Here is an 11,896-nt window from a genome sequence, read left to right as displayed (position 1 = left end):
TTCCTTGAAAGTGTTCTGGGCCCCGCTACTAGGTCCCCCACCTCAGGTTGGTACAAACCAGCCCCCTCGCTGTCAGGCTCTCCATCCCTGTCCTCCTTCTCAACCTTACTTTCTCGTCGTGCCTCCCACCAAGCCCTTAAGCTGGTCTGGAGCTCACCCTTCTTTGCACCTTGGGGACAAAACACCCCCTCTCTCTGACAAAACTCCCTGAGTTGGGTCACCGTGTAAGTTTCCAGATCCTCTAATGCAAACTCCATTTTGCACACTCAGGATAGAAGACAGTTGCTTACAGAAGCTATGCAGGGGGGTACCTTTTGTAATACCTCCTCCCACCACCAGAAGTAAATTTGGAAAAAACAAAACTCAAAATTAGGAAGTCCGCTTGGAGAAAACTCCCGGTGTAGGCCTATGGACTACCCACCGTTATTGTCGAGTGGACGCAAGCACAGCTCAATCTCACCGCTGAACACCAATTTTATGTTGGAAACCGGGCAACCGGGTTAGCAGTCACCAGGTTCCCAGCACAGTGGTAGCTTGGCTCGAGCGGTTGGGGGCAGGCACCGTGTGAAGCGTACGTCACACCCTCACAATAACCATGCGTTCATCCGTTCCAAAAACGACACTACACCGTAAAAATTATGAAAGAAAGTAGTTTGTCTTTATCTTATTTTCTCTTAGTTGCAGGGTTCATAAAATAAATACAGTACCATAAGATTCTCCTTTAAAAGGGCAGGTCAAATAAATAATACCACAGTGGGGTTTCAATAAATAGGATCAGGTCATAAATGAGCAAGGAATGAATAGGGATGCAATAAATACAAATGGCTAATAAATACTGTCAGACAATAAATACAATGCAGGAATAAATGCAGTCAGACAATAAATACAGTCAATAAATAAAGCACCTTCAATAACTTAAATAACACAATTAATGACAATTACAGTTCACATCACTTTCCTGAGGTAGTTTGGTTTTACTATGCCCAAGTACAGCTTGTGGTCATTTGGATGACATGGGGGGTGTCCCACCTAGATTGGTCAAGGCTGGGCCTGAACATAGGTAGAATAAGGGTAACCTAGGGATCTGGCTCTCCCAAAATACACAACCCCTCACAGAGGTCACTGCACCAGTCTCAGTTCACCCCTGGCACTCCCAGGCTGGTTCTAACACCCCTCTAGCCCCTAGAATGGTCTTTTAGGGCTCCACAGGGCCTCAGATGCCCTCTCTACCACTTACTGCCCTTTTCACGATGATCGGCTCCGCTCGGCGCCGTGTCGATGTCGTGAGGCGGCTCCAGCTCGATGTCGCTGGGCGGCTCCGGTTCGGTGTCGCTGGGCTGCTTCGGATCGGTGTCGCTGGCGGTTCCGGATCGATGTCGCTGGGCGGCCTCGGCTCGGTGTCGCTGGGCGGCTTCGGCTCGAAGTCGCTGGGCTGCTCCGGCTCGATGTCGCCTTCCGGCGTCGCAGGGTCACGGTCTCCCCGCTTCCGGGTGTCTCCGGAGTGCGACCTCCACTCCTGACCTCCGGCGCGCTTCACCTCGACCTCAGGTGACTCCTTACTCGACCTCCGGTGCCTCTCCACGACCTCCGTCGGCGCCCTCTCTCGACCTCTGACGGCTCCGGGTACGACGTCTGCTTTCTGTCAGCGCCGCTTCTCCACCTCAGGCCTCAGGTCTCCAGGCTTCTCGACGTCAGGACTCCAGGAGGACACCGCTAAACAGGTCAGGAGCTTGCTGGTCTTCTTCTTTAAGGCCTCTTCACAATATTTAGTTCCTTAAGATGGTTTTTCTGGTCTTGGTCCCACACAGGGCTCTAGGCTGGGCTTGGTCAGTAGGGACTAGCATCAAGGGTGGGTTTCTGGACCCCACTCCAAGCACTGGTTTCCACCCCTGCTGCCTTACTCCGACCTCCTTCTGAACTGGTCCTCTCTCCTCTCTAGTCAGATGCCAACTGCCACTCTGAGATGGCCTCCCAACATTCTAAACTGCCTCCCTCTGTCACAGGGTTCTAGAATGTTCTGGAAACCTCCAGTGGGTTCTGATGATGTCACAGGTGACAATGGGTGGCCACCATTTTGTGTCTCAGGCCCTCAGACAGAAGTTCTAGGGGTAGGGAAAATGGCTCCCTGACCCTGCATCAACACTAAAAAGTCTGGTGGTTCCCAAAAAGGAAAAATTATAACAGGGTTTGAGGCAAAAGTGGGACAAAATAAATAATGATGAGGAGGGACCACCCAAAGGGCTGACAGGTCTAACACCCACCTACCACCTTTGCTTGGCTGGTGAATAGTATGTGGACTAGTGCATTATTTGCAAATGTGATTGTAATGTTTTATTTCTTCTTTTTATTCTAGTGTAAAGCTTTTGATTCCTGTTTGCGGTTTCGGCAGTGGTTGGTCTGCAGTTTTGCTTAGTTGCATTTTTTTGTAAGAAAATCATTTTTGTTGTATTTCCTCCAAATGAGTACTATTGTCATGCATGAATGCATTTTTTTATAAGTGGTGTCATAATGGCAGCATATTTAGTTAGTGTTTTGAGCATGAAATTCTTTGCAATGTGTTTTGCATTGTCTTATGTGTAATTTTCTTTTCTTTTTCTTTTTTTAGTGGGATATTGTTGATCCTTACTGTGTCTGTGCAGAGTAGGTGGTGGTGAGTCTAGCTGCTTCTGGCAAGTGAGTGGTATTGTTTTGGAGTATATAAGTCTTTGTGATAAAGACGCATTTTGTTTATTACTTATTTTTTAAAGTGTTTGTTGTTGACTTGTTTGACAAGTTACCTTTATTAGTAAGGATTATGGCTAGCCGTAGAATGACTGCTCAGCAGGTGGTTGGTATGCTTCTTGAATCTTCCTTTGAGCAATATTATGAGTCTGAGGGAGAGGAGGGAGGGGAAGATTCAGGCAGTGAGTTTTCTCTCCACATGGAATCATCGGATGATGAAGGTACTCTCAGTGCAGATGAAGCTACTCTCGGTGTGGATACATTTACTCTCAGTGCTGATGAAGTGCCTGTTTTAGAGGAGTATAAAGAAACCACAGGAGTGTAACCCGTAGACCCAACTGACATCAGGGTAAGTACAATAAAATTGCGACAATATCTCAGCTGGAATTATTAGATTATTTGCAATTGTATGTACAAGACATTACAAACCACACATAGAAGAAAAGAGGCTTCAAAATAATTTGAGTAATGCGCCCATAGGCGTCATGTATTTAGAGAAGATCAATACAATCATGAAAAAATTATAACAGCACTAATTGGTCAAAATACCAAAGCAACCCTAAAGAAAAAGTGTACAATGTGCTCGTGACAATGGAGTGACGGCGCAAGTGACAACGTGAAGAGACCACAGCATGAGGCGCAAAGCAATATATACAAAATATATACAGAATAGAAAGGTTCAGACAATAATTTCATCAATTGTTTATTTGATAGTTTTCAGACTCATTGGAGAACCCAAAGATCAAGGGGCGCCAAAGGGAGTTAGAGCTGATGGGCAGAGGTCGACGACGTTTCGATCCTATTTAATTAGGATCATCCTCAGGACCAGGGTCGCGTATTCAAGGAGTGCTGTGTAAAATAGGGTAAGTGTCAGAGCGGTGGAGGACAGGAAAAGGATTGACGGAAGGATGCAAGGAACGGCTAGAGCCTACCTGGGGCGCAGGAAAACGGGGCTCTGTTGAGGCAGATTCCGTGTGGGCGTATGAACTAATCACAGGAGGTCCAGGTACAGCCAGGGTGGTAACTCGAATGAGAATTCAAGTCTCTAAGGGATAAGAAGGAAGTGAGGTGTTAAGGGAGAGGGAATGAATGGTATTAATAGTTGGAAAAGGGGGGAATTGATCAGACTAAAATAAAACACTTACCGCTGGAAGAAGCGGAGCCAGGGAAACAAGGAAGAGGGAGTAGGGGAACACTTCAGTCAATTATCTGGAGGCGTGGACGAAAAATAAGGATTAGGAAAAAAATCCACGCAGGGTGACAGTCAGAGACGTGTCAAGGCAAGAGAAGCTGGGCTTACTGTGTTTGGCAGGTCATCAGGTCGGGTGTCCAAATTGGATCCAGGGAGAAGGTACACCAACCGCCACGGACGTGTGCGGTCCTCGAGTAATGCCTAGAGTGAAAGCCGTGAAGCCTTCTACATAAAGCGAAAGTCAGCGTCATGGCAACGGGCAGGGATTGGGTAGATGAGGCTGGAGGTGGAGCTGTAACCAAGGACGCCAGGGGAGCAGCCAATGAGAGCGTCCTGGAGGGAAGCGAGGAGCCGGGATAGGATCCTGGTGCGGAAACCAATTGGGGTTACCAAGGACGCCTGGGGCGCGTGAAACCAAGGGGAAGGGAAGAGGAGAACGGACCGGGCGGGAATGCGGAACACGCGAGAGCCCGAACAAATATCGGACGGAGCAAGGGCTCGGTGGCAAGAAGTGAGGTATAGGAATGGGGGGCAGCCTTAGTAATAGAGGCAATGAAAATTTGTATAGGGATACAACCAAAAAGTTGGAGGCAGGGGGTGGAACCAATCAATTGGGAGCGGGCCATATATCAGGGAGACAAAATGAGACAAGAGAAGGAATGGAAGCAAAGCACACCGTAGATGAAACATTAGGGAGCACATGTACATCACAAGATTCAGAGCAATAATAATCTGATACACATACATCATGGGGGACCTAGTCAGGTATATCATACTTGGCGTTCAAAAGTATTGGAAGAGAACCAAGGAAATGCGGGGGCAATATGGTAGAGTGGAAGGGTAATTAGGGTGGGAACTGAATCGTGCTGTTCCACTCATCGATGGCATTCAGCCCATGGTTCACAGAGTTACAACGTGTGATCCATTTACATTCACATTTGTTAAGGAGCAGTTGTAGATTGCTGCCTCTGGGCGGGAGCCGAGGTTGATCTATGACTTGCCACTTAATGTCAAGTGCGTCATGGTTCTTTTCCAGAAAGTGTGTCACCAAAGGAGCTGTAGTGATCTTACAGTGTATTCTGCTTTTATGCTGGATAATCCTTTGCTTGACCATTTGTGTTGTCTGTCCGATGTAGAGGAGATGGCACGGGCATTCAATAGCGTAGATCACATTTTGTGACCGGCAATTGGTCAACGTATTCAAAGTGTATGTTTGATTATTGAATTTGAACACTTTTGTGTTGGTGGTAAGATCGCAGACACTGCATGACTGGCATTTGTAATGGCCTAGTACGGGCGGTAGTCCCCATGTTGAAGTGATGGTATTGGAATTAGCAGGTTTGATGGGCCAGGTAATTGCGTGGACCAAATGGTTGGATAGGTTATTGCCTCGTTTGAAGGAGAAAAGAGGTGGCTCCTGGAATGATTTATTGGTTCTCAGGAGTGCCCAATTTCGTGAAATAATCTTCTTGACTTGATTGCTGCTGGGACTAAATTACGGAACAAAGGGAATTCGAGAGTTGGTTTTCTTAGGTTGTGGTGTAAGTAGAAGGTCCCGATGGGAATACCAGGCTCTTTTACGAGCGCGTGAAACCAATCTGCGAGGATAACCCCTGTCTGTAAGTTTTTTGAGTAAGACATCCGATTCCCTGAAATAGTCCTTGCGCCACTTGCAATTCCTTCGTATACGAAGGAATTGTCCATAAGGTAAGCCATCTTTCAATCCACGTGGATGGTAACTAGAATAATGTAACAGAGTGTTCCTCTCTGTGGGTTTGCGATAGAGTGATGTTCCAATTATTCCTTCTTCTGCATGTATGTTCAAGTCCAGGAAGGGCAGATCGTTGGTTTTGTAATCAAAGGTAAATTTCAAATGTGGTTGGGAGTGGTTCAACCATTCGACAAAAGATGTTAAAGTGTCGGTGTTAGACCTGTCAGCCCTTTGGGTGGTCCCTCCTCATCATTTTTTATTTTGTCCCACTTTTGCCTCAAACCCTGTTATAATTTTTCCTTTTTGGGAACCACCAGACTTTTTAGTGTTGATGCAGGGTCAGGGAGCCATTTTCCCTGCCCCTGGAACTTCTGTCTGAGGGCCTGAGACACAAAATGGTGGCCACCCATTGTCACCTGTGACATCATCAGAACCCACTGGAGGTTTCCAGAACATTCTAGAACCCTGTGACAGATGGAGGCAGTTTAGAATGTTGGGAGGCCATCTCAGAGTGGCAGTTGGCATCTGACTAGAGAGGAGAGAGGACCAGTTCAGAAGGAGGTCGGAGTAAGGCAGCAGGGGTGGAAACCAGTGCTTGGAGTGGGGTCCAGAAACCCACCCTTGATGCTAGTCCCTACTGACCAAGCCCAGCCTAGAGCCCTGTGTGGGACCAAGACCAGACAAACCATCTTAAGGACCTAAATATTGTGAAGAGGCCTTAAAGAAGAAGACCAGCAAGCTCCTGACCTGTTTAGCGGTGTCCTCCTGGAGTCCTGACGTCGAGAAGCCTGGAGACCTGAGGCCTGAGGTGGAGAAGCGGCGCTGACAGAAAGCAGACGTCGTACCCGGAGCCGTCAGAGGTCGAGAGAGGGCACCGACGGAGGTCGTGGAGAGGCACCGGAGGTCGAGTAAGGAGTCACCTGAGGTCGAGGTGAAGCGCGCCGGAGGTCGGGAGTGGAGGTCGCACTCCGGAGACACCCGTAAGCGGGGAGACCGTGACCCTGCGATGCCGGAAGGCGACATCGAGCCGGAGCGGCCCAGCGACATCGAGCCGAAGCCGCCCAGCGACACCGAGCCGAGGCCGCCCAGCGACATCGATCCGGAACCATCAGCGACACCGATCCGAAGCCGCCCAGCGACACCGAACCGGAGCCGCCCAGCGACATCGAGCCGGAGCCGCCTCACGACATCGACACGGCGCCGAGCGGAGCCGATCATCGTGAAAAGGGCAGTAAGTGGTAGAGAGGGCATTTGAGGCCCTGTGGAGCCCTAAAAGACCATTCTAGGGGCTAGAGGGGTGTTAGAACCAGCCTGGGAGTGCCAGGGGTGAACTGAGACTGGTGCAGTGACCTCTGTGAGGGGTTGTGTATTTTGGGAGAGCCAGATCCCTAGGTTACCCTTATTCTACCTCAGTTCAGGCCCAGCCTTGACCAATCTAGGTGGGACACCCCCCATGTCATCCAAATGACCACAAGCTGTACTTGGGCATAGTAAAACCAAACTACCTCAGGAAAGTGATGTGAACTGTAATTGTCATTAATTGTGTTATTTAAGTTATTGAAGGTGCTTTATTTATTGACTGTATTTATTGTCTGACTGTATTTATTCCTGCATTGTATTTATTGTCTGACAGTATTTATTAGCCATTTGTATTTATTGCACCCCTATTCATTCCTTGCTCATTTATGACCTGATCCTATTTATTGAAACCCCACTGTGGTATTATTTATTTGACCTGCCCTTTTAAAGGAGAATCTTATGGTACTGTATTTATTTTATGAACCCTGCAACTAAGAGAAAATAAGATAAAGACAAACTACTTTCTTTCATAATTTTTACGGTGTAGTGTCGTTTTTGGAAGGGATGAACGCATGGTTATTGTGAGGGTGTGACGTACGCTTCACATGGTGCCTGCCCCCAACCGCTCGAGCCAAGCTACCACTGTGCTGGGAACCTGGTGACTGCTAACCCGGTTGCCCGGTTTCCAACAGTCGGCATCACCTTACCAAAATAAACGGACATCATCTATATATCGTCGCCATAAGGAGATTTGAGGTCTGAATGGATTGGTGGAACTGAGTATGAGGCATGTCTCCAGTTTGTGGACAAACAAGATGGCAAAATTTGGGGCAAAACAAGCCCCCATTGAGACACCTTTGATTTGAAGGTAAAAATCATCCTGGTACAAAAAATAGTTGTTCTCTAAGGCAATATGTAAAAGGCTCATGATGAATTCTGTGGGAATGCGGGTCGGTCTCGGTCTGTTTTCCAATAGTTCGTGGATGGCTAGAAGACCTTCATCAAGGGGGATATTCGTGTATAAAGATTCAATATCCCACCAGGACGCTCTCATTGGCTGCTCCCCTGGCGTCCTTGGTTACAGCTCCACCTCCAGCCTCATCTACCCAATCCCTGCCCGTTGCCATGATGCTGACTTTCGCTTTATGTAGAAGGCTTCACGGCTTTCACTCTAGGCATTACTCGAGGACCGCACACGTCCGTGGCGGTTGGTGTACCTTCTTCCTGGATCCAATTTGGACACCCGACCTGATGACCTGCCAAACACAGTAAGCCCAGCTTCTCTTGCCTTGACACGTCTCTGACTGTCACCCTGCGTGGATTTTTTTCCTAATCCTTATTTTTCGTCCACGCCTCCAGATAATTGACTGAAGTGTTCCCCTACGCCCTCTCCCTTGTTTCCCTGGCTCCGCTTCTTCCAGCGGTAAGTGTTTTATTTTAGTCTGATCAATTCCCCCCTTTTCCAACTATTAATACCCTTCATTCCCTCTCCCTTAACACCTCACTTCCTTCTTATCCCTTAGAGACTTGAATTCTCATTCGAGTTACCACCCTGGCTGTACCTGGACCTCCTGTGATTAGTTCATACGCCCACACGGAATCTGCCTCAACAGAGCCCCGTTTTCCTGCACCCCAGGTAGGCTCTAGTCGTTCCTTGCATCCTTCCGTCAATCCTTTTCCTGTCCTCCACCGCTCTGACACTTACCTTATTTTACACAGCACTCCTTGAATACGCGACCCTGGTCCTGAGGATGATCCTAATTAAATAGGATCGAAACGTCTTCGACCTCTGCCCATCAGCTCTAACTCCCTTTGGCGCCCCTTGATCTTTGGGTTCTCCAATGAGTCTGAAATCTATCAAATGAACAATTGATGAAATTATTGTCTGAACCTTTCTATTCTGTATATATTTTGTATATATTGCTTTGCGCCTCATGCTGTGGTCTCTTCACGTTGTCACTTGCGCCGTCACTCCATTGTCACGAGCACATTGTACACTTTTTCTTTAGGGTTGCTTTGGTATTTTGACCAATTAGTGCTGTCATAATTTTTTCATGATTGTATTGATCTTCTCTAAATACATGACGCCTATGGGCGCATTACTCAAATTATTTTGAAGCCTCTTGTCTTTTATGTGTGGTTTGTAATGTCTTGTACATACAATTGCAAATAATCTAATAATTCCTGCTGAGATATTGTCGCAATTTTATTGTACTTACTGTTATAATCTTCCTTCAGTTCCCTTTTTCTCCCAAGATGGTACCTCCCGTTTCCCCCCCCCCTCTTTCTTCCTCCCTTGGTATATTCGGATAAGGCAGAGAGTGCACATTAGAATGTTGGCGAGAGAACCTGAGGAGCGCCAGGCTAGGCACTTTGAGATTTGAATAAACCTATCTTTACTTAAGGTTTATGTATTTTATTTATAACAATTTTGGCGACGAGTTTTAAACGTGCTGTGCAGGGGACAGCTTCAAATCTCACCTCTGATTTGCTTGCCAGCCATCCTTTTTGGCGTCCTATTTGAGATCTTCCACTAGTCCGCGATATTTCAGCTGTGGAAGTTCCCACTTTTCAGTAGACTGTGCACTCCATAACAGTCATTAGCTGTTGGTACCGGCTTTCATCTCCACTGGCTGCTCCATGCTCTGCACTGCCTGGGGGTAGTGTCTGCCTTCGGAGCGTTTGCACTGTTCTCCGAACATCGTGACCAGCGTCTTTTTGGTGGTGCAGCGTCTCCTGTCATCGCGGGAAGAGGATCGGCTGTTTCTCACGTCGCACTTCCTGAGGCAGTGTCTTTCTTCGGAGCGGTCGCATTTTTTTCCTTGGTGGATCAGCGTCGGATGGTGTTGTTTCTCCCTGTCATCGCGATTGGGAGAAGTGTTTCCAGTCATCGACGGAACGTTTTCCTCACGCAACCACCCATGAAGGTGGTGTTCCTGGCCATCGCGTGATTTTTTCTTCTTCATAGTCCTTTGGAGCTGAGTTTAATCTTTCTTCACCATCTTCCACTCTGCTAAAGCTCCGTGTCAGTCATCAGAATACCAGTAGCACCTCCAATTGCTGCTGTCATAATACTGGGTGAGCAGTGTTGTATGATTTTTTTTTTAGGAGCGCTTTGTCACAGTATGTTCACAGCATTTTCCAAAAGATAGCGTGTATATTGGAAGGTTTTGTTTATTCACGCTGATATACACAGCTTGCTTGCAGTAACTTTTCAATAGAAGGGAAAGAACAAAACAAAAAAAAAAAAAAACTAAAACTCCTTTTGGACTATTTTTCTCTGATGCATTTTTCCTCATGTTTTTGACTTTAATGTTCAGTAAGATTTAATAGCATTTTTCTATATTTTTTTAAAAATTTATTTATTGAACTTGTTGTTCTAAGGGCTCCCTATTTTTCCTTTCGGTCCTATATTTTCCTAGGTGTCTATTACTAATATGAATCAAACGCCTCCTTTCCTGAACGATGAAGGGGAACCAGAAATCCCATGGGATAGGTGGGTTAAAATGCTTCATTCATATTTAATTGCAATAGGAGGTGAAAAATTTTCCCCAGTCAGGAAACAACACATATTATTGCATAATTTGGGCACGCAAGGAAGGAAAGTTTATGAGGACCTGACTGATACTGATGATGATGGAGATGGTGATGTGGATGTGTTTACTACTACTCTAAGGAGATTAGGTGCGCATTTCAAAGATAAAGTAAATGTTGTTCTAGAACGTCACAAATTTTTTCAAAGAGCACAAGGAAAAAATGAGAAGGTAACATCATACATTGCCACTTTGAGGGGACTTTCGGCCACTTGTGAATTTGGCGCACTAACCGACTCACTCATTAGAGATCAGTTGGTTCGGTGTACCAACGACCACAAGGTGCAAGAAAGGTTGTTAACCCTTAGTCCAGAGTTAGATGAAGCTGTGACCATAGCGAAAAGTATTGAGCATACTGCCTATTGCGTCAAAGAGATGAAGAGTAGTAAAGAGCTAGCACCTGGAGAGAAACAAATTAATGAGGTTAAAGAGGAAGGCGAAATTTTAAAAGTTGAGTATAAAACTAATGTGGCTAACACTAAAATTAAGAAAGAAAACTTCAAATGCTACAGATGTGGCAATACTAATCATCTTGCCAACTCTCCAAGGTGTCCTGCAAGAGGAGTTCAGTGCAGGAAATGTAACAGAGTGGGACATTTTTCTAAAGTCTGCAACTCCAAAGAAGTAGGAAGAAGTGTACATGTTGTTTACGATCAGGTCCAAGAACAAGGAGAAAACAAGTATATTTTTCAGGTACATATTGATGATGAGACCATAAGTTATCCTATGTGTGAGATACAACTGGATGGTAAAGTGGTTAAGGCTTTTGCTGATTCTTGTTCTCCGTATACCCTTATAGAGGAAAAAATGTTTCATAGTACGTTCAAGGATGGTGAATTTATTTTAGAAGACCCTGATGTACATCCAGGAGGGTACAACAAAGACCCCATTGCCTTGGTAGGAATGGTGAAAATGCGTATATCTTTTAAAGACAGACATACTTGTGGAACAATTTACATTACCAAAAAAGGCAGTAACCTATTGGGGTGGAAACATCAGAAAGAGTTAGGAATCAGGTTCGATCCCAACAATCCAGAACAAGTAATGTTGATTGATAGGTCCTTAACAGGAAAAGAAGTATGTAATGAATTTCCAGAAGTGTTTACAAAAAGAGTGGGATTGTTAAAAAATTATATGCATAGAATCCAACTCAAGAAAGATGCCGTCCCTGTTACACACAAAACCAGGTCTATTCCTTTGATAATGCGGAAACCATTAAAAAAAGAGTTGGAGAAATTAGAAGGTTTGGGCATTATTCAGGCAGTTGAATGTTCAGAATGGTTGGCCCCCATTGTCATCACTTCAAAAAAAGAGAGTAATGAGATTTGCATGTGTGTGGATCTCAGGAGTCTCAATGCCAATATTTGGGTAGACAGGTAC

Source organism: Triturus cristatus, chromosome 7 (genome assembly GCF_964204655.1).
Source record: "Triturus cristatus chromosome 7, aTriCri1.1, whole genome shotgun sequence".
In the NCBI taxonomy this organism is placed as follows: domain Eukaryota; kingdom Metazoa; phylum Chordata; class Amphibia; order Caudata; family Salamandridae; genus Triturus; species Triturus cristatus.
The sequence above is the reverse complement of the archived record's forward strand: the minus strand, read 5'-3'. Positions refer to the sequence as shown.